The sequence below is a fragment of the Anas acuta genome, chromosome 2 (genome assembly GCF_963932015.1).
Source record: "Anas acuta chromosome 2, bAnaAcu1.1, whole genome shotgun sequence".
In the NCBI taxonomy this organism is placed as follows: Eukaryota; Metazoa; Chordata; class Aves; order Anseriformes; family Anatidae; genus Anas; species Anas acuta.
In genome coordinates, this window is record NC_088980.1 from 115,949,133 (window position 1) to 115,974,289 (window position 25,157).

At 39.9% G+C, this 25,157-nt stretch overlaps 1 long non-coding RNA gene across 1 annotated transcript in view; it reads left to right on the forward strand.

The window, feature by feature from the left end:
* Window positions 1-25,157, forward strand: part of LOC137851061 (uncharacterized) — a 195,290-nt gene that overhangs the window by 135,583 nt on the left and 34,550 nt on the right. The window lies entirely within an intron of this gene.

Below are 25,157 nucleotides of genomic sequence, written 5' to 3' on the forward strand. Positions count from 1 at the left end.
ATAAGGAAAATCCACATTCTGGAATGTCACTGCTTGTTTGCACACCATTCCCTGACAAACTCTGGTGGCTCCTTTGGTGATCTGCTAGTTTGAAGCAAGGCAGGGATAACATAGAACAAGTACATAAGATCTATGTAAAATAAAACTAAATTCTAAAGACACCAAAATCAACACCACAATTGTTGGAGTCCACTCATTCTGGTATGTGAAGCCTGCACTCGCTGGGGTTTCAGAAAGCTGTGCACTAAGAACTGAGAATGCAGAGATGGGCTGCCCCATAACAAAACAAAACTGTGGGTTTGACAGGAAGGAATGTCAATTCCCTTTAAAAGGCTAAATATGTGAAGCTTTCGGAGGAAAGATTATTCACAATAAATTTTGATTTGGAGGTTCCTGTTCAAGTTTCTTACCCCTTTGGCCTTTCTGTCCAACGTAGAGAAAGAAATATCCATATGAAGAGTTCTTTTAAACCTTAATAAGAAAAGGATCTGCTTAACTTAGTATGTTGTCACAAGCACAAGTAAACCAATGAGGAAAGCATTCAGAGCAAAAAAGAGCAGGTTTGTAAAGAGCAGAGCACTGAATTTCAGACATTTCCTTCTAGGAGGGACAATGCAGATGAAAAACTTGAAAAAGTTTTATGATGAGGGTCATGAAAAGGATTTACATGACAACAAGGATGTACAGGCATAGTGAGCAAGGATGTCCCTTCTCTCAAGTTTTCCAACTACATTTTAAAATATGTACCCTTACCTTGAAGTAGTTCTGGAGCAGAGACTAGATTCAGCTCAGTGGGCTCCCTCTTTTAAAACTGATATTTTTGTATGTGCCTATAGGCATAGATAAAAAAGTTATGAATCAGTGCTTTCAGCAAGTTACGTAATGAGAATGACAGCTGAAACAAATGTGTTAAAGTCCTCTCCTCTTTGTGCAAGGCTAAGCAACACTGCTTGCAATCAGTTATTTAGGTTGTGTCATGGGATCCAAGTTAAACTCAGAACTTTTGACAAAGCTGAGTGGTTTGTATACTCCTCAGAATGTCTGCTGTTTCTAATCTAGCTGCTACCATCTGGGCATGTGAACAAGAAAATGCACAAGATCTTTGGTGAGCTAAGTCAAGTGGCTCCCACACCACTTCCAACAGCAAAATATCTGTAGAGTGAAACATGGTAAAGTATGCAATTGCTTTTTCATTTAGGTTGAATGGTTACATGCATTCAAGGGATGTACATTATGGACCATACCCTGAAGTGAGTACAACATTATAGCAAAATTCTCTTTGAAGTTGTCCAGCAGCTCTTCACACTGTCAGCAGTTTTCATGGATTTTCAGTCATCCTTTCCTTAGGCCTTAGCTTGAATGAGAGCTTCCGTGCAGAAAGATCTGAATGTGGTCTTTCCTTATTAAATGACAAGTCATTATTACTGTGAGCCATGAAGCGAATAGTTCTCACCATTCTGGCTTCTTTAAAATGTATACAGCTATTGTTTCTCCACATGTTTTCATGTGTATACATAAATATGAGTATTTGTCAGAGCCCTGCTCTATAACAAGGAACAGATACAAAGCAAGACACTGTGATGATGTTTACAGCACTGCTAGTTTTCATATATCTTGTTGGGTCCTAAGGAAAGCTTTTATGTAACCAGTTCTTCTCTCCCTTGAAAACTGCACCTTAAACTCTGTCCAAGATCAGGGACATGCTGATGTAAAGAAGGCTCTGAGATCAGAGTGGACATGTTTGGAAAGAACATGATCAGTCTGCTTTTGCTTAACCATATCACTGCTTTGGATGCCTTCCTGTCCCACTTTTCTTTCTTTTGGTTGACAGCGTATAAGATATACTGAAGTTTTTAGCTTGATATAATTCCTGTGAACTAACTGTAAAGTTATTATGTGTTTTTGTGTGTGTGCCCTGTAAAAAAAAAAAAAAAAAAAAAGTAATAACACATTTTCAATGTGTCATTAATTCACTTTATTGTAACCATAAAATGTATTGACTAGGAGTAGTATTAAGTATATGTTTTTCAACCAATTTTTCTTACTACAGAAATAATGCTTCAGCAAGACTAAATTTATTCTACTTCGTGCTTCATGCTTCCTGCACAGTCATTCTTCTACTAAAATAAGTGAGGAAGTTATGATGCTGAAAGCAAAACTTTCACCTTCTGATTTTTCACTCTGAAAAGGCTGTTTGATTTAGTTGCTCTCTTCATTAGTGTAACTAAAAAAGGATTAAAAATGTGAAAGTTGCTACCAAAGGGCAAAAGCATGATCTATTCATAAATCAGTAAAAGCTTGAGGACCTTTAAATTATTTATTTTTAATTATTATAGTTAATAATAATTTAATGTAGCTAGAATAAATTAATTGATTATTATTGATTTTTGTGATGACTTCAGAACAGAGAACTCTCACCCTGGCTTAACAAATTGACTGATAAACTGACTACATTGTTAAGCATTAGCCTGGAAGTAAAAGATAAGAAAGCGCATGCTTTGTCCTCTGATCAAGCAAGTTGTCAGTCAAAGTTGCAGAAATATAGCTAAAGAGTTTAAGAACTGAGGGAATATAAGTTCAAGACCCAGGAGGGGAAACATAAGACCAGACAATATGCCAATTAATGGAATTAAACTGCAAAGATTTAAAAGGGGTTCCCCTCAGGAGACAGCATGAAAGAAAAGACAATGGTTAATTCAATAAGGACAAAAGCATAAATGAGCTAACTATGAAAAGATCAGAATATTTACAGATGATGGTGTCTGAAGAATTAAGGAACACTAGCTTGCAATTACTGTGAATTTATTATGCCCCAGTAGCAGATTCTAATTTGGTCTCCTCTATCCTCTGAACAAATATGCTCATCTTCAAAATCCAGAGCAAAAGAAATAATCCCTTTCTAGTTGCAGTCAGACTATGAAACCGATTATGATCAGCAAAAATTCAAAGACTTTAAAAAACAAAGCCAACTTCACTGAAGTTTCCTGCCCATCATCTGTATCAGCGTTTGCAGGCTTCACAGCAATTTAAAATGTATTTTAGCAATGTTGCGTTTGTAAAGCCCATGAGCAATGCAGGTGCTTATGATTCCCTTCCCATGCAATGCAAATCAGAGAAGGATAAGATGGAAAGAAGAGTGTAGCAAGTTCCCTTCCCATGCAGGACTCTGACAATCATGAGTGTGAAGGTATGCATGCAGACAGTAGTTGTTCCTCGTGTTGTGCCTGTTGCTGAGGAAGCTGAGATGTCTACCAGCAAAGAGACCTTGCAACCCAACAGGTGATACCATTCAGAGGAGCTTCACAAACTCTGCGAGGAACATGTCTGCTGTTAATAAATATCTGAGGCTCACAAATCATATTTTACCTTACAAATTGTGGAGCTATTTAAAATTTAAAAAATGAAAATAAAAAAAGGAACGTAAGAGAAAGTTTTAGTATCTCTCTGATTGAGTCAGAGGGCTTCAAATATTACAACTTAACAGAACTGTATGCTCAGAAATTTGCATGAACCAAAATCCTTCCCAAGGTGAAAACTGATGCCCAAATATTCAGAAGGTCCTACAAATAAAATTTGTGAGAGCAGTCACATTTCTCAGTGAATTACAGAGCTCTGAACTGACAGGGATGCTCAGCAGCCCCTCCAGGACAGAGGAATACATTGTTAGTGAGCTTTACTCCCTGTCACTCCTTTTGAAGGGGAAAATCTTCACCTTTTTTTGCTTCTGGCTTCCTGGCCTAAGCCATGTCAGGCTGGTCCAAAGCAAATCAGAACTCTGTATTACTCACCAGCATAATGCTAATTACTTGTCTGTGTGTTCTTAAGAGCAGTGCTTACTTCACATAGGAAGGAAACAGTGAGGTGGCCCCTCAGCTTCAGTGAAGCCTCAGTTTTAGAGAACAGTACTGCGGAATTTGATACAACAGAGATGGCTTTCCCACAGCTTCATCTTTGCTAAAAACAAAGACAAGGAAACCAGTATCAGGGGTCATCTAAGGCTGCATTCTCTTCAGTTTGTGATTACCTTTCTGTTTCCAGCTTTGTTTCACAGCTTCACAGAGTCACAGAATGGGCAGGATTGGAAGGGACCTCTGAAGATCATCTAGTCTACCTCCCCTGCTGGGCAGGATCATGTAGAGCACCTTGTGCAGGATGGCATCCAGGTGGGTTTTGAATATCTCCACAGAAGGACCTCCACAACCTCTCTGGGCAACCTGTTCCAGTGCTCTGTCACCCTCACAGTAAAAAAGTGCCCCCTCACATTGAGCTGGAACTTCCTGTGCTTCAGTTTGAGCTTGCCTCTCATCCTGTCTCTGGGCACAACTGAAAAGAGATAGGCTTCATCCTCTTGACACCCTCCCCTCAGGTATTTATAAACATGAATGAGGTCCTCCTTCATTCTTCTCTTTTCCAGGCATAACAGGCCCAGTTCTCTCAGCCTGTCCTCGTATGACAGGTGCTCCAGGCCTCTCATCACCTTCGTAGCCCTCCTCTGAAATTGCTCCGGTAGTTCCATGTCTGTCTTGTACTGGGGAGCCCAGAACCAGACACAATACTCCAGGTGAGGCCTTACCAGGGCTCAGTAGAGGGGAGGATCACCTCCTTTGACCTGCTGGCTTTGACCTATCACCCCATGATACTGTTAGCCTTCTTGTCTACAATGGCACGTTGCTCATGGTCAGCCTGGTGTCCACCAGGACTCCCAGGTCCCTCTCCACAGAGATGCTTTCCAGCAGGTTAGCCCACAGCCTGTACTGGTGCTAGGGGTTATTCCTCCCTAGGTGCAGCTTCCCCCTTCACTTGCTAGAATGCAGCTTCTTTGCATCTGATGTCTAGGGAAAAGCTTTGGGCCTCTCAGTACAAGAAGGACATCATGGCCCTGGCATGTGTCCAGAGAAGGGCTATGAAGCTGGTGAAGGGCCTGGAACACAAGTCCTATGAGCAGTGGCTGAGGGAGAAGGCTCAAGGGACACCTTATTGCTCTCTACAACTACCTGAAAGGAAGGTGTGGGGAGCTGGGGGTTGGCCTCTTCTCACAGGTAACTAGTGATAGGACTAGAGGGAATGGCCTCAAGTTGCACCAGGGGAGGTTTAGGTTAGTAATTAGGAGACACTTCTCAGAAAGAGCAGTCAGGCATAGGAACGGGTTGACCAGGGAGGTGGTGGCGTCACCATCCCTGGGGGTGTTCAAGGAATGGTTGGGCCTGGTGCTTAGAGACATGGTTTAGTGGGTGACATCATTGGTAGTAGGGCTTATGGTTGGACCAGATGATTTTGGAGGTCTCTTCCAACCTTAATGATTAATAGTTCTATGAAAAGGCAGGAAAGTGCAAACTGCCTAAGGTCATTCTGCTCCTCTGGAGTTAGGAAATTCAGATATGCTGACATAGCAAATACAGACAAGTTTGTAAATGCTAGGAGTTGGAAATTCCACATTGTTGGGCTCAGTTTCCTACCAAAACAATTCCAGAAACAGGAGAGCATTTTGTATTAATTAAGCAAGTATTAATTGCCCTTGCAGCAATTAACTTATACCTCTCTTCACAAGAACAAGCAAAGTGGAGGTCACACAGTCCTAGGAAATCCTGTACTATCATAAGCAGGTACTCTGCCATCACATCAGGTTTTTCTCCATTCTAACAGCTATACTTCTATCACTTCCCCAAAAAGAATCGCAAAGCCATTACTCTGTGTTATGAACTAATCACTTGCCAAATTAATTCCAATAAATCAAATCCCTACTGAGTCATGTACAGAGTTGTGTAGGTGGATGGTAGAAGAGGGGAACAAGAAATATTGGCACTCATAAATTTAAAAAAGAGCAAATTGATATTTTTTAATTTGTTTAAACAAAAATTGTTCCCTAGATGGAACACTGTGTGCTGTGTTTTGCCTGGAGCAAATGTTTATGGCTGGGTTATAAAATAGAAGTTTGTGACACAGCACTGCACATGCACATACAGACACACGGACACACACAAGCCAGCTTCTGTCCAATTGCTTTACATCAGATTAAATCTCTGCTGTCTCAGCTATTAGCGGATGTCTTGGGAGGCATCAGGTTTGAAAAAGTCCTTCATCTGAAGCTATGATGTGTCAGCTTGTTATGATGATGTGTGGCATGCTTTTGTTATGCCCTCCATGGCACCTATCAATACTTCAGGTAACAGCACAGGGAACCAGAACTAGAGTAGTCATGTCCGGAAGAGATATTTTAATGGCAACTCTAGAAGCAGAAACAGTGTTTTAATTTATCAGAATCAAGTGAGTGCTGAACCTTCTCTTGGCTGTGTATCTTTATAGACAGTACTAACTGAAAGAACGCAATAGTCACTGGTGTCATTCTGAAGGGACATGAATAATATAAGTAACATCAATAATTCATCTTATTTACTTTTCCCTTTTACATCACCTACGGAGAAACTGAAGAGTTACTGCTTTTACAATTTTTTTTCCTAATGAATACTGTACAGCAAATGATCATTACATGGAGCAGTGCCAACCTGTGGTTCTGCAAATTGCGAATGTTGCAGAAGAGTGGTTCATCAGTTGTCTTGGTCAGTGTTGCAAAACTAATTTTCTTTTTATATTGAGAGAAGTGCTTGCTGCTTTGACACAACATAAGCTGTTTTGCCTGCACTGTATAATAATGAGTTTAGTCACTAAGGTATGATCTTAATAAGCAAAACAGGCAGAATAATAATACAGAGATTGTGCTGACTGTGGTCTCCATATAGATTTTGAACTGCCACTTGAGCTCTTGTGTACATAAAAATTTACACTGTAAAGGGGAGTAAGGTGGAGACTGTCTTGCTTTAAAATTGTCTCTTGAAAGCCACAAAGTTCAGCTTGTGCTTAGGGGTGCCCCCTTCCAATAGGAGGAGTCCGCTTCCATCCTGCACAGAATCATGTGTCAACTGGAGGACAAGAAACAAGTGAGAGTCTTGCAGGAAAGTCTCCTCAGAGTAATCTGAGGTTGTGATATGGGCTGAATGCAAAGTCTCTCTGACTGACACTCCTATTACCATCGATGATTCTGGATGCCAACTGAAACTTCCAAGTTAGGACACTGAAAAATATTTATTTCCTTCTGTCTTTCTCATTCACACTCAGGCATACACATTCAGTTTTTAAGAAAATTCAGCAAGATACCCCTCTGGAAGTATGTCTTTGGGATCAGGTCACAGTATCTTTAAAAAATGTCTTGTTCTTTCTAGGGAAGTCACTTTCTTTTTAAATTATTTTAACAGTAAAAAAATATTATTTACTATTGATAGTAAGGATAGCACAGGCAACACCAGACAAGACAGACCTAGGAAAATCCCTGGTGCAAATGCGAGTAGCTCTAAAGATGAAAAGGCACTACATGAGTGATGAAGAAACATGTCTTTTATTACAGATGCATTGAAACAATATCTAGGACATAAGTTTCACTCCATAAGATTTTTGAAAATATGTTTTTGTTATAAAAGCAGAGAACTTCAAAATAATTTATAAAGGAAATGGTCTCTTTTGAAGTGAAGTGTATAAGTTGTTCAAGAGGAAAACAAAAAGTCCACCCACCTATTACTACTTCATAGGGGATACCCACAAAACCCTTCACCCCATTGAACAAGATAAGTAGCATGTAATCTTTCCTTAAACTGCTACTTTACAGAACTCTCCTCTGGCTCACATCGCTGTCTTCCTTCTGCTCACCAAACACAGTGGTTGATGCTCTCCAAAGTGGAATGGCCGGAGCCCAAGAAACCTAGCAAATGGATTCTAACAAGGTAGATGGCCAAGAAACCGTGTCTCCTGACAGCATTTCTCTTTGATAGCAACAAGGAACCTGAGGTACAAGGCCAGTTTTTGTACCTGTCCACAGGGAACATCAGTCAATTGGCTTTTTCAGTTTGCTGAGGGCAGGAGGTGATGTTTTTTTTGCATTCTGAATTAGTTTTTAAGTTTTTCTATGTAACTGAATGGTGTGACTTTCCTGACTGATCTGAAAATTTCAGACCATGACATGTTTTCAGCCAGATACTCAATTCTTTTCTGATTTATGTTAGAATAAATCACAATGAAGTCTAAACCTTTAGTATGCTAAAAAGCAAACTGAGTTCAACATATGAAGTGTTCTGCAAGCATTGTCCCAACTGAAAATTAGTTCTGGATCATGAAGAGCCCTCCAGAATAGCAGCTGAATTACAAATCTTTGTAAGTACGATAGTGATCAGCACCTGCTCAGAGGCATAGCAGTTGCCAGTGCAGTCTTTCTGTTCGACAAATAATATGTACTCATAAATGCATGTTCTCCTCTCCCTGTTGTTAAAGGCAATGAAAAAATGCAGAGCAGTGAATTTTCATCAGTCACTTGCATCTTGAAACCTGTTGCCAAATGCTTGTCAATCAGTTCCGGGGTGAGGGCAGGAGAGAGAAGCTGTCTGGCAGATGGGGGAGCAGATGGGGAGGGTGGGTGAGGAGCCACCTACCCCACCAAAATGCAGACACAGCAGGACTGATGCCTTCTGGAAGCCAGATGTTTTGTTGGTTGTCCTTTTTAGAGTTTTGTTGTTGTTGTTGTTGTTTTGTTTTTGTTTTTGCTTTTTTTTTTTTTTTTTTCTAATAACAGATACAGACCTCATCACCTTTACCACAGCCTGTTTCAAATTTCTTCATGCTGGGTTTCCAAGGGTAACAAAGTAACAAGTCTTTTTTTTTTTTTTTTTTTTTAGTCACCTGAAAGCATCCATTACAGTTGACTAAAAAGAAATAGAACTTGCTTGGAGTTAAGACTTTAAGAAAACTTTCCCCATTGTTCTTCTTCCCCTGGCCTCATTTATTTAGCCACAATAAAATGGTCTCTCTATCAGGTTTACAGCCTCCAAACCCTTTCTCTACTTAGCCTTTTTTTTTTTTTTTTTTTTTTTTTGAGTTAAAGAAGGCACTAAGACTGAAGGATAGCTGTCAAAAAACAACAACAACAACAACGAAAAGGACAAAATAGTGAATAAATTTAATTCATTAAGCCCTAAGAATATATCCACTGTGTTTCTTTCTGTGTGTATACAGTCCAAGAGAACAGTCCAAGAGAAGACTGTAGTTCCCTCCCATGTTTGGTCTCAGAAATTCTTTACAAAGTTTGTTTATGTCTTCTGATCAGAAGTAGTGGTCTCAACCCTTAGGCTATTTGTTGAATGGATCAATTTGTCATACAACTCAGTCTTCTGTGTAAACAACATTTCTTGTGATTTTTTTCTATTCACTTTAAAGGTGTATTTGTGTGTAGCAGCTTTAAAGTGTTTTCTCAGCACTTGTGGTTAATAGAATTTGATCACAGCAATCTGTAAAAATCAAATCAAACATAGAAGAGAGTGTCAACCCAGCAATGTTTTAAAATGTGCATGTATACTCAGCAAAGTTTGGGGAGGGAATTACTTTCTGGATGGTGGGGAGAAGGTGAAGGAGGATGTTCACCTGCTTTTCCAATATCTCTTTAGCTTCAGAGTATTTTGTAGCCAAACATGTAAGTCATAGAACACATGGCCAGGAGGAACCTCGGAAGACCCTCATCTCCAGTTCTTCATTTCAAAGACTAAACTACTGCAGACAGATGTTCATCAATTCCATTCTTGAGATATTCCAAGAGGTTTTGCAACCTACAATCCATTTAGTCTTCATATTCCTTTAGACACTCACTTTCTTAGTTAGAAAGTATTTCCTGATGTGTAAAACCAAATCTCTTCTATTAAACAATTGCAATTAAATTGCTTCAAGTTACATTTATTACATCTTATCCTACCCCCCAGTGGACTCAGAGGACAGCTTTTACCCTTTATCATTGGGATAACATCTGGAAGTGCTTCCTCTGTTTTCTGCTCTGTAGACTAACTAACCCCAAATCTTCTCCAAATGCCATCATGTTTCTTAGTCTTCTGGTCAGTTTTCCTTTTCTCCCATGGTCTTTACTGTGTCTGTCTCCATCATAGTTGTGGTACCAAAGTTGGATATAGTGCTCTAACTGAAGATCTGCCCCAAAAAGCTGTTATAACTTCTTTAGAAATAATGACATCTTGAATCTTTATCACATTCTTAGCATAAATAGGATTTATTTCCATCATTAGTAGAGAGCTACTGAAGCATTGCAAAACCAGTTGAAACCAAATATTCTGAGTAAATTTCATATTATATCTTCCATGTGAGGTAGTTGCAATGCATTAAAAACTGTCATGATCATGTATACCAAAGCTTGTACTATTAATAGTGTGTCAGCTGAGAAAGAGTATTTCACTAATTTTTCTCCAAGACCCTGCTTCAAATTACCCACCAAGCGTACAGTCTTAGGCTGTCTGAAGTCCAATGTACATGGGTTTAATTCTAATTAAAGAAGAGAACCCAAGTTACTTCATTCCTTGTCTTGTACTTTGTGACAGTATATATATTTGCAGGTTTCCAGCTGTGGATTGTATCTGGCTGTATGTTAATAATACTACAGAAACAGGTGCATTGAGCACTGATACATGTTGCAGCAATGGCAAAAAGTATTTTCATGCCTTTGGAACAAAATGTTTCAATATTTTACTTTTAAAACAAGTCTTTTTTTATTGCAGAATAAATCCCTTCCCTTCCCTTCCCTTCCCTTCCCTTCCCTTCCCTTCCCTTCCCTTCCCTTCCCTTCCCTTCCCTTCCCTTCCCTTCCCTTCCCTTCCCTTCCCTTCCCTTCCCTTCCCTTCCCTTCCCTTCCCTTCCCTTCCCTTCCCTTCCCTTCCCTTCCCTTCCCTTCCCTTCCGTCATTTCCTTTCTCCTGAACCACCTTAGGACTATCTTAAACTGACAGTCAAACCCACCAGAGCCAGTATCCTCTTGAACTATTATGTCCACTGCCTCAGTTTGCCATCTGGCTTTCTAGCTTAAAATCTTACCTACCTAACTGTCTATTTAAGCTAAGATGTGAGCTTTTGGGAACATGCGTAGTACTGGCAGCAATAATTGTTTTCCAGACTCTGCCCTCAAGTAGTATCCTTCATCAGAAAGATGACCCAGACAGCCAAGGAGGTACACTGCAGCAAAATTTGTTAAGGGTTATCTGTCAAAGTGCATTAGAAACATGCTTTAATACCTCACTGAACCACACTTAAAATGATAGCTGAGCATGAACTTCTGGAACATCTTTTCCTCTGCAGACTTATGCTATTCCTTACTTAGACAAGAACAAAAAAATAAAAAAAAAATAAAAATAAAAATGGAGTTTTCGTACAGTACTTGTATTTTTCTGGTCCCAGCCCAAGGCTGGAACATAAAATGAAAGGCCAACAGCAAGGAACAACTGTTCTTGAATGTCTGAAGATTCATGTTGAACATACGACTTTCATCTGGTTTTGTTTTCCAGATTGCTTCATCTCTTTTTTTATTCTGCATAACAAAACAAAATAAAACTAAACAACTAAAAAGTGCATATATGCACCTGTATAAGTAATTGTATAAGATGATCTATAATTACAGTGTTAGTGTTGCTTGGAAATCAGCTGCCTAAAATGATTGTCTTCTTTCATTCACTCTGTTTTTCTTCCCAAATGTTAAATGTTTATCAAAACAAGAATAAGAATAACTTGATTTTATGCATTGCTGCTTCTCCACTAATACTGATGTTGACGTCTCTCAACATTTATCACCTTCTTACCACATTTTTCCTTTTAATATTTCACATCATAAGACTTCATACAAAGGCACAAGGACAAATAAATATTTTTAATTTAGTGCTCTCCTGAGTAAGCTTTATGATAGCATTTTTGAGTGACCTTTTCTGTTAAATAAAAATAATTTCAGGACCACATCTTATTTATTACGTCCATAAATTCAGATATCAAAAGCTTTTTTTTTTTTTTTTTTCATAAATTTTGCCATGATCAGAAATATACCTATCTAGATATGTAGTGGTATACTGCAGTACACAGTATTATAGTACACAGTCCTACATGTGGGTTAAATAGGAGCCAGCAGTATGCCCTGGCAGCAAGGAAGACTAACAGCATCCTGGGCTGTACTTTACAGAGTTTAACAAAGGTATCACTGAAAAATTTTATTTACTCAGCACTTGTTAGACCATACCAGGAATAGTGTTTCCAATTTTCAGTCTCCCCATAACAAGAAGAATGTTAATACAGTGGAATAAGTTCACTGGAGGGCCACCAGTCCAGCCCCAGTCAGGGTCTGTAGCACTCCCTCTCTGAGGAGAGACTGAGGGATCAGGGCGTGATGGCTTGGAATGACTTGCAGGGCACATAACAGTGGCTTCCTTGTACCTATGGGGAGGTTATAAAAATGACAAAGGGGTTGTGCATAGTGGGAGTATGAGAGAAAACAGACAGAAATTAAAACAAAACAGATTGAGATGTCATATAAGGAAAACTTTTTTCTAAATGAGCACAGACAGGCAATGGAATGGGCTGCCCAGGGAGACTGTGCAGTCTCCATCTCTGGAAATTTTCAAGATCCATCAGGATAATTTCCTGAGCAACCTGGTCTCATTTCACAGCTGATCTTGTTTTGAGCTGCTTTGGCTGGGCTAGAGAACTCCCAGGGCCATTCCAACCTCGTATTATTAAGACATTCCCATATTGAGCCTTGTATGCATCATCTTTGTAGTAGGCTAAAAGATATGTCTTGAACTTGTGTTTCAGGTGACTGAAACATGTACCAGTGTGCCATACCAATAACTTACAGAATATTGAACATTTATCAGTACTTTCAGAAATGGTAGCATGCAACTCAGGCCATTTGTGGGTAGGCTGTTCTCTATCAACAAGATGTTCTCTATTCATCTTATTGTACCATTATATGCTCATTCCCATTTCACCTGTCCTCCTCTCTGCTGTGCTGGCTTGGATGTTTATTCTGTCAAGTAGGAAGCCACAGAAAAGAACACATCCAGTTGAAAAGCAATAGGCCAAAGTGGGATAAAAGGATCTTTAAGAGTGGGTTACTATCCTGAAAAAGATAGAAACATTTAGTCTCCAGTGTTTCTAGATCTTGTGTAGGATGTGTGTAAAAATAGCTGCTACTTATGAAAAGTTTAAAGTAGGAAGGATGGTACTCAAACAATATGTCATTAGTGACATGGATTGACATGCAATGAGAGAACAAAAGACTAGCCCAATGGAGTTAATGTAAAATTGTCAGGCTAACAGCTGAAACCATCACTTTCAAATATGACTCATAGCCCAAACAATTTTATTTCCAATAGTGTTAGTAAAGCTGACTCACCCTCAAAAGGGTTTGCTTTATAGGAGGAGCTATGTATTATCTTGAGATGAATTTGGGAATACATTCTCAAATTCAATGTATTTATAAATAATGTTGAAAATACAGTGAGCAGTGAAGTATAAAGACTGCTGATGCTAAAAAGTTTTTCAGTGTAATAGGGAGAGAAGAGGTTAGGGGAGTGTCCACATTAGCCTTTTAGTTTTTATCAGGAATGTGCTTTTGAAGCAAATTTTATGATCCTCAATTACTGCACTGTACTTGCATTGTCAGAAAGTCTTTGAGTGCACAGTCTAGATTGCAGCTTAGGAGAAACTTAGCTGGAAGATGTACTCTGACTACTAATTAGTTTTCCATCCATGTTCCCAGGCTATTTCCAAGTATCCTCCCATATATACACCCCAAATGCATGTACTGTGGATTCTCAGCATCAGCCTAAAATTGTTTCATTCTAAAATGTGTTCCTACTGAGCTGTACCAGTTACTAATGCACACATATTGTAGAAAGAATTGCAGAGGAATATTATAAGATTAGACAACAAAACAGAGTTGAAATTCAGTTTAGATAAACATAGAACAATGCACTCAAGAAAGGCGGGGAGTCACCCCGGGGTTATGTGTAAAATGATGGAGTCTCAGCAAGATCTTGGGGATATGCTAGATCCATGAAAAATTAGCTCTTGTACCTCAAAATGGATAATCAAAGGCAAGTAACTACCTTTCTGTACAGGGAATGACTGAGTAGTCTAGGAAAACAGGTAAAACAAATCAAATCCACAATGTCCTGACACAGCTGACTCAGAAAGTATGGACAGGTGTTGACTCTTCACAGTCTTTTCCAGTAAAAGAACTGTCAGACAACAAATGGAACTAAGTAGGAGCCAGGTTCAAAACAAAACGTGATGATTCTTTAACCATCAGAAGTACACTGGTGGAAATCATGTGGGTAGAAAATATTTTTTCTTCTCTTGGTATTTTCTTGTGCCCACTGCTAGGACCAGACTGCTAAACTAGTTGGACCCAATGAAATAAAAAAGATGAAAAGGCAGGTGAAACTGAAGGAAAGTGTGGGCCTAAAACAACTGTAAATCACTGTGTTTTAACATTCATTTGCAAAATTGTCTGTTCCATGGTCAAAATCTCTTTCTGTCCTCTCAACAAGGTCAGTAACAAAGTACAATTGGATTAAGAATCTCAATGACTTATTCCATTATTGTCATCCTGAACATGTGCTTTACTTAATGTTTTTTTTATAACTATGCATTCTTGGTTGATTGCTGTAAGTCACCAAAGGGAAAGGTAATTTTTAAAGCAATGAACCTTTTTGAGCAATGTTTTGCAACCTGTATTCCATGTCCAAGAAAGCCTACTGTTAGTAAATGCTTAAATCACTATATAGGAATGTTCTCACCTTCGCTGCAAGGCTTTTAGGATACCTCAGTCTGAAAATGACTCACTCAGGAATTTAAAGAGAGATCTGTTTCTTTTCAGTTTGGGTCCTTGAGTACTGTTGAGTAATAGCCAGCTTCAAGAGTAGCTGTCACTCTATCAGACTGAACTCAGAGCTGGAGGTGATCAAAAAACAAGAAAAATCTGTGTAACATAAAGAGAGACAGAATGACATTTAAAGACACTTTCCCCTAGCAAAGCAGAGTCCCTTCCTGAGCACTGTTCCCCTCAAACTGGTGGGATTTGACTTGGTGAGAAGGGGGCACGCTAGGCAGGCAACGTTAAAAAAATATTAACATAATTGGAAGATGTCATTTGCAGGAAGCAAAGAATGGAGCTCTTTAGTTGTCATTAAGTTTGTGTTGGCTGAGAGAACCAATTGTCTGCTTGTTTATGTACTGCATTGCTCTTTCCACTTCTTTTTGCAGTTTTGAATATATGCTTCCTGGCCTTGGAATTAACGTACCATCTGAGGCACAGCAGCTCTTAAAAGTGGAGCATCTCTCACTACTGCTGCAGCATACATAATTCTCCTTGTTCAAACCATCCTGATGGGATACAACTGAATATAATAGAGTTACCCCAGGGAATAATTTGGCCCATTAAGTTTAGCAAGACCTTATGGTCCATCAAACATGGCCTTATAAACCCAAAAGATAAAAATCCACCTATATTTTATCTTTGCTTTTTAAGTCTCATAATATAGGTAGCTGTCATTTTCCAGCTGCCTATTCAGTTGATTTACGTTACTTATCTTGATGACTTTAGCACTTTGTTCCTTTTGTGTGAAGGAACTGGACTGAGATGCTTATTGTCTACTCACTGCTTTAACAACTTCAATACCATAAACTATGTGCAAGGGCTTTGCCGAGAGTCTGGCATTTCATTTGCTTCCAGCTGAGTGCCCTGCCTTGTGGTGCATTTTCTTAGCAGCTTGAACAGTCTTGGCCCCCATTACAGGGACACAGTCAGAAGGATTCAAAGGGGTCCTGAGTGGAGGACTTAGGACTCCCATAGCTTGTAAACGAGACCCTTGTTAGAGTGAACTACACTGCAGTGGAGAGTATTGACAATGAGACAATGAGACATGATTCTGTATTGGGCTTAAGTGGCAAGGTTTTGGTAGCAGGGGAACTGTAGGGATGTCCTCCTTGAGCAGAGCCCAGCAGCTGCCCCATGTCAGATCAGAACCACCTCCAACTGGCTCCAAAAGGGACCAGACACTGAACAGAGCTGAGCCAGTGAGTGACGCTGGTTGGGCCTCTGGGAGAGGAGACTGAAGAAAAGGAAGAAATGGTAAAAAACAGCAGATGGGAGAGGGGACTGAGAAAATGTGTGAGAAACAGCCCTGCAGTTGCCAAGGTCAGTGAAGGAGAGGAAGGATGTGCTCCAGGTGCTAGAGCAGAAGTTCCCCTGCAGCTCTTGGGTCCCACATGGAGCAGATCTCCAAGCTGCAGCCCCCCCATGGGTGAAGGAGCCCCTGGTGGAGCAGGTGGAGGTGGCCTGGAGGAGGCTGTGGCGCATGGAGAGCCCCCGCAGGAGCAGGCCCCAGGCTGGAGACGCAGCCCACGGAGAGGAGCTCATGCAGGAGCAGGGGGTCTGGGGGGAGCTGCCATCCACCTGTGGGGGACCCGTGCTGGAGCAGTTTGCTCCTGGGGGATGGACCCTGTGGTACGGAGCCGTGTGAGAGCAGTGCTTGAAGAGCTGCTGCCTGTGGGCAGCCCCTGCAGGCTCATTTCAGGAAGGATGGCATCTCGTGGGAGGGACCCCACATGGACCAGGTGAACAGAATGGCCATGAAGGAGTGGCAGAGACAAAGCATTAGGGACTGACCACAGCCCCCATTCCCTGTTCCCCTGTGCTGCTCAGGGAGAGGAGGTAGGAAAGGGTGGATGGGGGGAAGGTGGTTCTACGTTGCTCTTAGTTTCTTGCTCCTCTAGTCTGTTTATCAATAGGCAATAAATTATATTAATCTCCCTATGCTGAGTCTGTTTTGCCCATGACAATAAATGGTGAGTGATCTCCTTGTCCTCATCTCAACTCATGAGTCTTTTTTCATCATATTTTGTCCTCCAGTTCCTTTGAGGAGGTGGGTGTGTGTGTGTGTGACAGAGTTATGTGATGGAGCTTTGCTAGTCATCAGGTCAGAGACCACCACAGATTCTAGACAGACAACTTTATAATTTGAAAGAGATGCTAATTTGTACCCATTGAAACAGAAGTTAAAGTAAGCGAGCTGAGAATGTTCTCAGTCTTCATCAACTTTTAAGCAATATTTTTGAAAAATCCCCTAGCAGCATTTTTCCTGAAATGATTATGAATTCTGTGGACATGTTGCTGCTTATAGCCAATCTTCTTAATTAAATCCTTCTCGAGTGCTTGTGGCATACCAAAATCCTGAAAAAATGTTGTGTTATAAAATGCAGGACTGCTTGCACGCATGCACATGTAGATCAGAATGGAAATTCAGAAGCCCCAGTAAAAAGAGTACTTGTAAAGGTATGCGTAATGTTCAGAGAAGTATAACAATGACAATTGCCTTACACTGGCTCCTTTCAACAGCAAGTGACTATCCAACCACCACTGTAGAAAATTAGCTGCACCTTGTAATTTTACTCAGTCCTGCAATGACAGACCTCAGTGAGAACCTGCGCTTATGTGAAAGCTAAAGGCTAAACTATGCAAAGATAATTTATAACAGGAGGTGACCTGGGGTCTGACTAATCATCTCGTTTCCTTCTCACATCTGCTCTGTAAATTCTAATAGTCAATAAATCAGTTAACTACTAGATATGACTGGAAACTATACTATGTCCCCATACCAAGGGCATTAGGGTAGCCTACTTTCTCAGTTCTCACAGAAATCTGCAGAGAAACAGATCCGTAATAAAAGTTGCAAGGGACCCTGAGATCAGGTTGGTCCTGGCCAGGCTGTCCTGCAGGGCATCTGTGGGTGCCTCCCCACTGCCCCAGCAGGACTAGGTTGCTCTCATCCTCACCGGCTGGGAGCTGGTCCCAAGAACAAGCTCCAAGCAGGATGTTCTCAAAGCTCTTAAAATAGTAGGGTGTGTTCTCATACTAGTGCAATTTGCTTGAGGCATTTTGCTCCAGCACACCCAAACTTAGATAGTGTAGTAGCACAAAGAGTTCACCCACATAAGAAGCTCTCCCTCTGTAGTGGGGCATAAAAATGCAAAGATTGTCTGAGTTCATGGACTAACAATAAAGCGCATAAGGCTCTTAGCTCTTTTTTTTTTTTTTTTTTTTGGAAGCTGGTGCATAAGGGAAAACTTCTCAGTATGTAAAAGTAGTCCTTTAGATAAGGTTGGTAACAACTCCAAATTGGTATCTGGCTATGTAGTTGTATGAATTTATGGCAAGAATGTGCGGTTCCATTATGAGAAATGAATATTGATGTCTGTAGTATATAGAGACAAATTGAGCTCTAATGATTTCCTAATAAAGTAATTTGTTCATAGATCACAAGAGGATACAAGCAAGAAATTTTTAATGGTAAGGCCAAGGTAATTATTTTTCAGCATCTAATTACACCTATACAACTGATTTGGGCTACATTTGCTGAACTAAATGATGATATAGACTGTCCCACAGAGGTTCACATTCATCATTAAAAGCCAGTTCCCAGCCTTTGACAAGAGGGTAGAGCAGCTCCTGAGAGGTAGTTTAATATAATTAGGAGGATATTATGTTTACTATCTGCACACTGCGCTTGCTTTAGATTAAATTTGACAACTGGAGAAGTAGAGGAATATTTTTCCCAAAATTAGTCTTGTCATCTCAGATCAAACTTTGCCTGCAGTTTATTCTCTTCCCATGGAGTTAATGAGAAGGAAGAAGCCCATACAGGAGTCACGATAACAGTGTAGCCTTGGTGTTACTAGAGATCCATAGCGTGTTGTGTGTAAAGTTTGCTGAAACACACACGGAAGTGCCAGCCTGGTGTATTTAAACACACAGATTGGTATTTTCAGTACACAGCACATGCTTCACAGAAATTTTTAAGAGTTTAATATTTTGTTTTGTGCATCTGTTGACAGGCTATTGAACAACAAACTTTGCCTTTAAGTTTGTTTCTGCTAATGCATCCAATTTGTGCTTCATAGTATGAAGAAGCCACTTAAGCGCAGCTTTTTAAGACTTGTTGGTTGCTTTTGCTGTCTGAATAGTCCACACACTTCCATGGTGCTGTTTTTGTTCTGAAAAGGGGTTCATATACCTTCCAATGAGAGGAAAAATGCCATTGTGTACGTGAGGGTAAATGCACTTTGAGAAATACTGAGTTTTTGCTCTCCATCCTGGAACATCAGACAGACAAATTTAACTATTCTGTTCTTTATTGCAACGCCTTGAGGGAAAAGGGCAGTAAAGGAGCCAGCAGATCTGACGCAGAGCGAGACAGAACAGAACTTTTCTTTGGAGTGGAACTCTTCAAGGCAAGGTGAACAGCAGGAGATGGGAAATTCAAGATAGTTTAATGACACCCAGCAAAGGGGCTTTCAGAAAAAAAAAAAAAAAAAAACAAAAAAAAAAACATGCAGTTTTTTCACATCATCTTGAACACATGAAAGTTTCTGGAAGCCAAGGCAGCAAGATTCCCATGGGCCAAGTAAGAGCACTGACAAAGGAGATAAAAAGAGCATGGTCTGATGGGAATTTATTTAAATGAAAAGACTTCTTCAGTAAAGCATCCACTTCTTATGTTCTCTTCTCTTTTGTTCATCTACTCTTTAGGGATCTATTTCCCACAAGGCACTCTGGTCTTTAAGCACATCTCCTCTGCATAGGAACAGATCCAGCCTCCTGCTTTAAAAGGAAACACTCAGACTGGTCCTTCGGGGATGAAGTCCTGCTGGTGAGGGTCTGAAAATCTTCTCTACCCTGCCACTTTTCCTCTGAGGAATCACATTGCAGCTGGTGGAAAGAAGAACAGGGTGTTTTTCTTGTAGAATTCAGCCAGCACCTTTGGTAGGTGGACAGTCCTGGTTTGGTTTGGCAATAGGCTCTTTCACCTTTTGCAGACTCCACTGGAAGACGGTCCAACATCAAACCCCGATGCAGGTTTAGAGCTCGTCTTCCTACCATCACCCTGTATACAGCAGGTCTTCCTCTCAGTGCCAAGTGTCAGTCCCTCTTCTCACCCCCACTGGTTCATCTCTTCATCCCAGTCTGCAAAATAAATTTCCAGGTAGCTCCTGAGCTGCTGCTGCCTCATGAAGAATTCAGCTCCATCCCCAAATCAGCCTCACTTCCCACGATTATCTCCGTGAGGATTATCTGAAGAGATAGAGTCAGCACACATTAGAAATATGATTTCTAATTTAACAAGATTTTAAAACATTTATTTCCATTACTCAGTTCAGCATAATAAGCATGGTCTATCAACAATGAAGGACATTATGAGCTAGATATTAAAAGGAAAGGCTTTTCTACTCTCTATACAACTGGTACTGCAGGGTGACATTGTCACCCTGTGACACATTTTATCCTGTAATGCCATTAAGAACAGTATCAAAATACATTATTTGCTTTTCCAGTAGCAGTCACATAAATTAAAGATGCCCAGAAGCAGCTTACATTCATATCTAGCAGCTTTGAAAAATGATCTAATTTTGATTGCAAGTAGTATAACAATATCCTTTGTGATAGAATTCTTTATTTGGTATTTTTTCTTCATTCTCCAGCCTCAACTTTTGTCAGGTACAAACACTAATAACCAGTTTCTGTTTACCACCTTGATTCTATCCAGAAAAAAAAAAAAAAAAAAAAAAAAAAACAGAACATGGACAATTATTAGAACTTCTCCTTCGTTTTCCTGTATTTTCAATGCAAATTTGGATCTGTTCACTTAAGGAGTATATGGAATTGACTACCTTTACTGTTAACATTTCTTTCCATCCAGGAGAACTTCTTTCTGTTTCAGTGACATGCCTAACACTCCTTATTTGCAAAGTGTGACTAAATATATAGACATGTGACAAGTCTGCTATGAGTTTTTATGTGAGATGACCATCATAGCAAGTGAGCTAAAAGAAAATATATATATATATATTTATTTTCCTAAGGTTAGTTAGACTGTATAGTAAAATCTTTATTTTAATTGTTTTTACATGTTGTTTTTTCCTGTGAGTAGCAGGAATAAACTTCCCTGCATCTCCAAATTCTCTGGTTAAAAATGGGTAGATCTGTGACATCTTACTGATATGAAATCTGCATAAATACATGAGGCATCTCAACATTAAAATAAACAAGCAAACCCCAAATCTACAAGGAGTAATATATTTCAGTCATCATTAAAATGTTGGGTCAGAGATTGGTATATTTCTCCTTGTGGGAAGATCTAGATGATTTAGTTGCGCATATGTTATCAGACTTCTTAACATTCTGATTTATTTTCTTCATAAAATAAAAATTTCCTAGTTTAATTTTAATTTTGGAAATACCTTTATTGGCTATTCTTTGCTCAGTACACTACATCTCCCACAGCAAATGACATTCAGTCTTTGTTTCAGGACACATCCAAGCAATTGCTCCTGCTTTGTTCTGCTTACAGAATTGATAGTGCCTGGGATGGATCTTTTGTTTTATCAAATGGATTTAGTAGCAGATTGGAAGATGACTGTTTAATGTGATAACACCTTCCAAGGTGTTGAAATTTGTCTTTATTTCATGTCAGTCACCCTTAGAACAGGGTCATCTGTGCTGTGGGTAACTTAAATACACGGCTGCAAACAAAACACGAGCCTGTAGCCAGCCAATTAGTCCAACAGGGAAAAGCTCTGGACCACATATCCTTTCAATCCGATCTTCCCATAACCTCACAAAGGCAGCGTTGGGCCAGCAGCCACTGCTTTCCCACCACAGCTGCAGGCTGGCAGGACTGACAGCCATTGTGGGCAGAAATCTGCTATTCACCTTCTCTTGAGCCCTTTTCCCTGGCACTGATGAACCCTGGGAATAAGCATGAGTTGGTGGCTCCCAGATGTATCTTTAAAGCAGACAAACCAAAAGACTCAGACAGTGATCAGAGGACAACTGATGTAAATCAATGTGCACTGATTTATAGCAGCTGGGGATTTGGCTCAGGAAGGCAAGCAGTCGTTGATGGTATTGTGAAGGTGAAACTGCAGACAGAGTGAGGCCCACCACATTTATTATGTACGATTCTGGGATGCGAGCACTGGTTTCCTCAGAGGGAAGCATCCTGGTCAGCCAGGTGCAAGTGCTGTCTGGAATTCATCAGCATCTGAAAGCTTACAGCCCTGTACTTCAGTGCTGTAAATCAAAAGCATGCACACTAATGTTGAAGAACATTGTGTGTGTCAATTCATTAGTCAATGGAGTGGGAAAGATCAGCATATCAGTCATGAAGATATATGAAGTCTGCCTCTTAATGATGTTAGCTCGTAGGCAGATTGTGATGGAACCTTTGTGGCCTGATGACTGTGTTTAATATGTGTAATCCATACCTCAATAAATCTGTGGCTGGCAAGAGAGCACAGCCGCTTTGTTCAGTTTATGGAAAGAAGCACACTAAGCACTGTGGGCAGCATTAACATTTAACAATGTTAGGCTTGAATATAGAGACTCTTTTTACTGGAACCAAATTAAAAAATAATAATTACCCAATGAAAACAGTCAGTATGGGTTTTTCTGCTTTCCAGGGCAGGGTAGACACCCATCCGATCCCATTATTGTTGCAGTCACGTCAGTGTCTGTAGGACTTGGTTATTCCACGGACAGTGTGCAGGATTAATCAGGCTGGAGTTTGTCCCTGCTCAAGGTGGAGCAGCTCAAAGTGCAGGCAGGGACTGACTTGCATCAATAATGTCATACTGACACATTGCTGAACAGAAAACAAACAAACAAACAAAAAATATAGCACAATACAGATTTAAAACACTGTTCTTTCCAGAAACGTATACTAGAGAGAGAGAAAAAAAAAAAAAAAAAAAAAAAGCCTTGTAGAAAAATTACTTATTTTTAAATAACGAAATAACGATTCTTCAATGTTTTAAGGACCCTAAAAGGTGCCATATCCTCAAATGAAGTGAATGGACTCTGCCAAGGTAAATGAGACAGCACCAGCATGTACCAACAGAGGACCTGGCCCTGTTAAGTGCTCTACTTTCATTCTACTGTGGTTTGTCACTGCAATAATGTGAGGAGCTCTGATTTACCTTTGCTTCATTCTGTTCCCACATGAAAACGTAGGAATCTCATTCCAGTTTTTAGAGGGCATGTGAGTTCAGGAACAGCTGTCTGATAAAGCAGCAGTAGCAGGTGGCAGCAGCTTACCCACCCACGCAAACTATCTTCAGTGACTGGAGAGACAAACAAATTGCTCCACAGCTAGGACAACAACAGCACATACAGGAGTTAAACTGAATGCAAGAATGAATTGCAAGTGTTCTTTTAATCACTGTATCATAAACAGGGAGCCCTGGTTCTGTTTTGCAAGCAAACAGAAGTGAAATAGCTGGAATACTTGGGCCTGAGCATGAACGGCCCATTAAGATTGACAGAGACGTTTCAGAGAGTGTGTTGTGAATTTCTGGTAGTCTCAGAAAAGTGCATGACATTTGGTTCAAAGTTATAAGAATTTTTCATATCCTTACAGATGTTAGCTTTTTTTTGTAAACAAAGATGAAAGCAATCAGGCCACCAGAAAAACTAATCTGGTGCACTACTGAGTACTGGCTTAATCTTGCTCCTGGACACACATTGAACCTGGAAGATTTTTTTTGGTTGAACTGCAGAAAGTGTTAAAATATTTCTGTGAATAGGAGGTAAGCTGACTGAACTTCAGAGCATATGAAAACTCCAGATAAAGGTATGGAGCTGACAGCACTGAAACAAGCTTATCAGCTTCTGAAGGTGTTAGCAGTAATTTTAAATACTGCCATTTGAGTGACATGGAACACAGAGCTGTACTTTAAAATCTGGATAAGAAATATGCTTATAGAGCAGTGCCTTTTTTTTTAAAAAAAAAAAAAAAAAAAAACACAACACGTTTTATGTGTCCTTTATTATAATCAGATACTATATTTTTCATACATATGTTTGTATATATTCATGATAAAGAAAAATGAAACCCAAAACTTCTCAAATGTTTAACAGAATGTATAGAAAGCTAAATCCCACCTGGAAAAAAATACCTGCTGTTTATCAAATATTTTTGCCTGCAGTTTATGATGCTTATCTTTCATTTCCTGTTCTAAATTGCAGGACAGATTATGTCCATCCAGCATTTGACACATTTTTTTACCTTACAAGTATCTACCTTTATTCAGGTGACATTATTCCTTTAAATCACACTTGTATCAGTGTGAGGAATTAAGTTTGCAGCTAAATTTATATCTGCTTTGTGTCAAAGCAGCCTCATTGATCATGCAATCAGGGGGAAGTGCTGTTACAGAAAAGGTTGGCCACCCCTGATTTTATGTACATCCTTCAAGGTGGGATCATTAGAAAACAACAGATCAGTGTCTGGAGGACTTCATTCAGCTGACATTCATTTGGGTTTGGATAGGGAAGTTTTGTGCTGGCAAAACACTGAGGTATATACAAAGAATACTTACCATTTTGAGAAGAGAGAAAGGCAGAAAGCTTAGACAAAAATCTTTCTTGCAACAGAGAAGGCGCTTAGTTTCTGTGAAGAAATGAAGACAGTGATTTACTTAGGCTTATTTATCATTTTCCAGATCTATATGTCACCGGTACTGCTTGAAGCAGAAAAATTGTTTTAGATATTTCTCTGCAAAATCCCTGTCATTTTACACCATAAGAACAGAGCTATTTTGAGCCAGAGCAAAAGCTGATCTATCCCAGTATCCTCTTTTGACAGAGGACAATATTGGATGCTTGGAAAAAAAGTTTTGGAACATACAGTAATGCTTATTATCTTAATCACCAGTGATCTGCAGCTCAGAGACTTTCTCAACTACTGTTTTCTGCTTGTTTTTAACATTTGCTGGACAAGTTTCTTACATCTTGACTTTACCAAATGCTACCTAATTACCATGTCGGTAGAACTGCATTTGGCATCCTGACCACGCCATGACAATGATTTCCATAGTTTGATGCATTTTGTCTCCTCTGAACCTGACATGGGGTTGTTTCATTTGTTTGTGTCTTTTATGCTCCCATATTCACCTTTTCCAGAGTACCCCAGAGAAATGTATATATGAAGCTTTTTGGCAAGGACAGTGGACTAACTCATGGAAAATCTCAGGGATGCAGAAGGTTTTAGCATAGGAAAGCTGAATCAAGGGCTCTCATGGTGCAAGGTATTCCCCAGAATAAGTCTTGGAGTGCAAGACCAAGAAGTCTGCACAGAAAAAAAAGAGCCAAAACCCCATGAATTGTGTGTCTGCACCAAACATTCAAGTGTAGTGAATGCTGGGGGGGGGGAAAGGGGGGGGTTACCAGGGCTGTGACAAATGGTG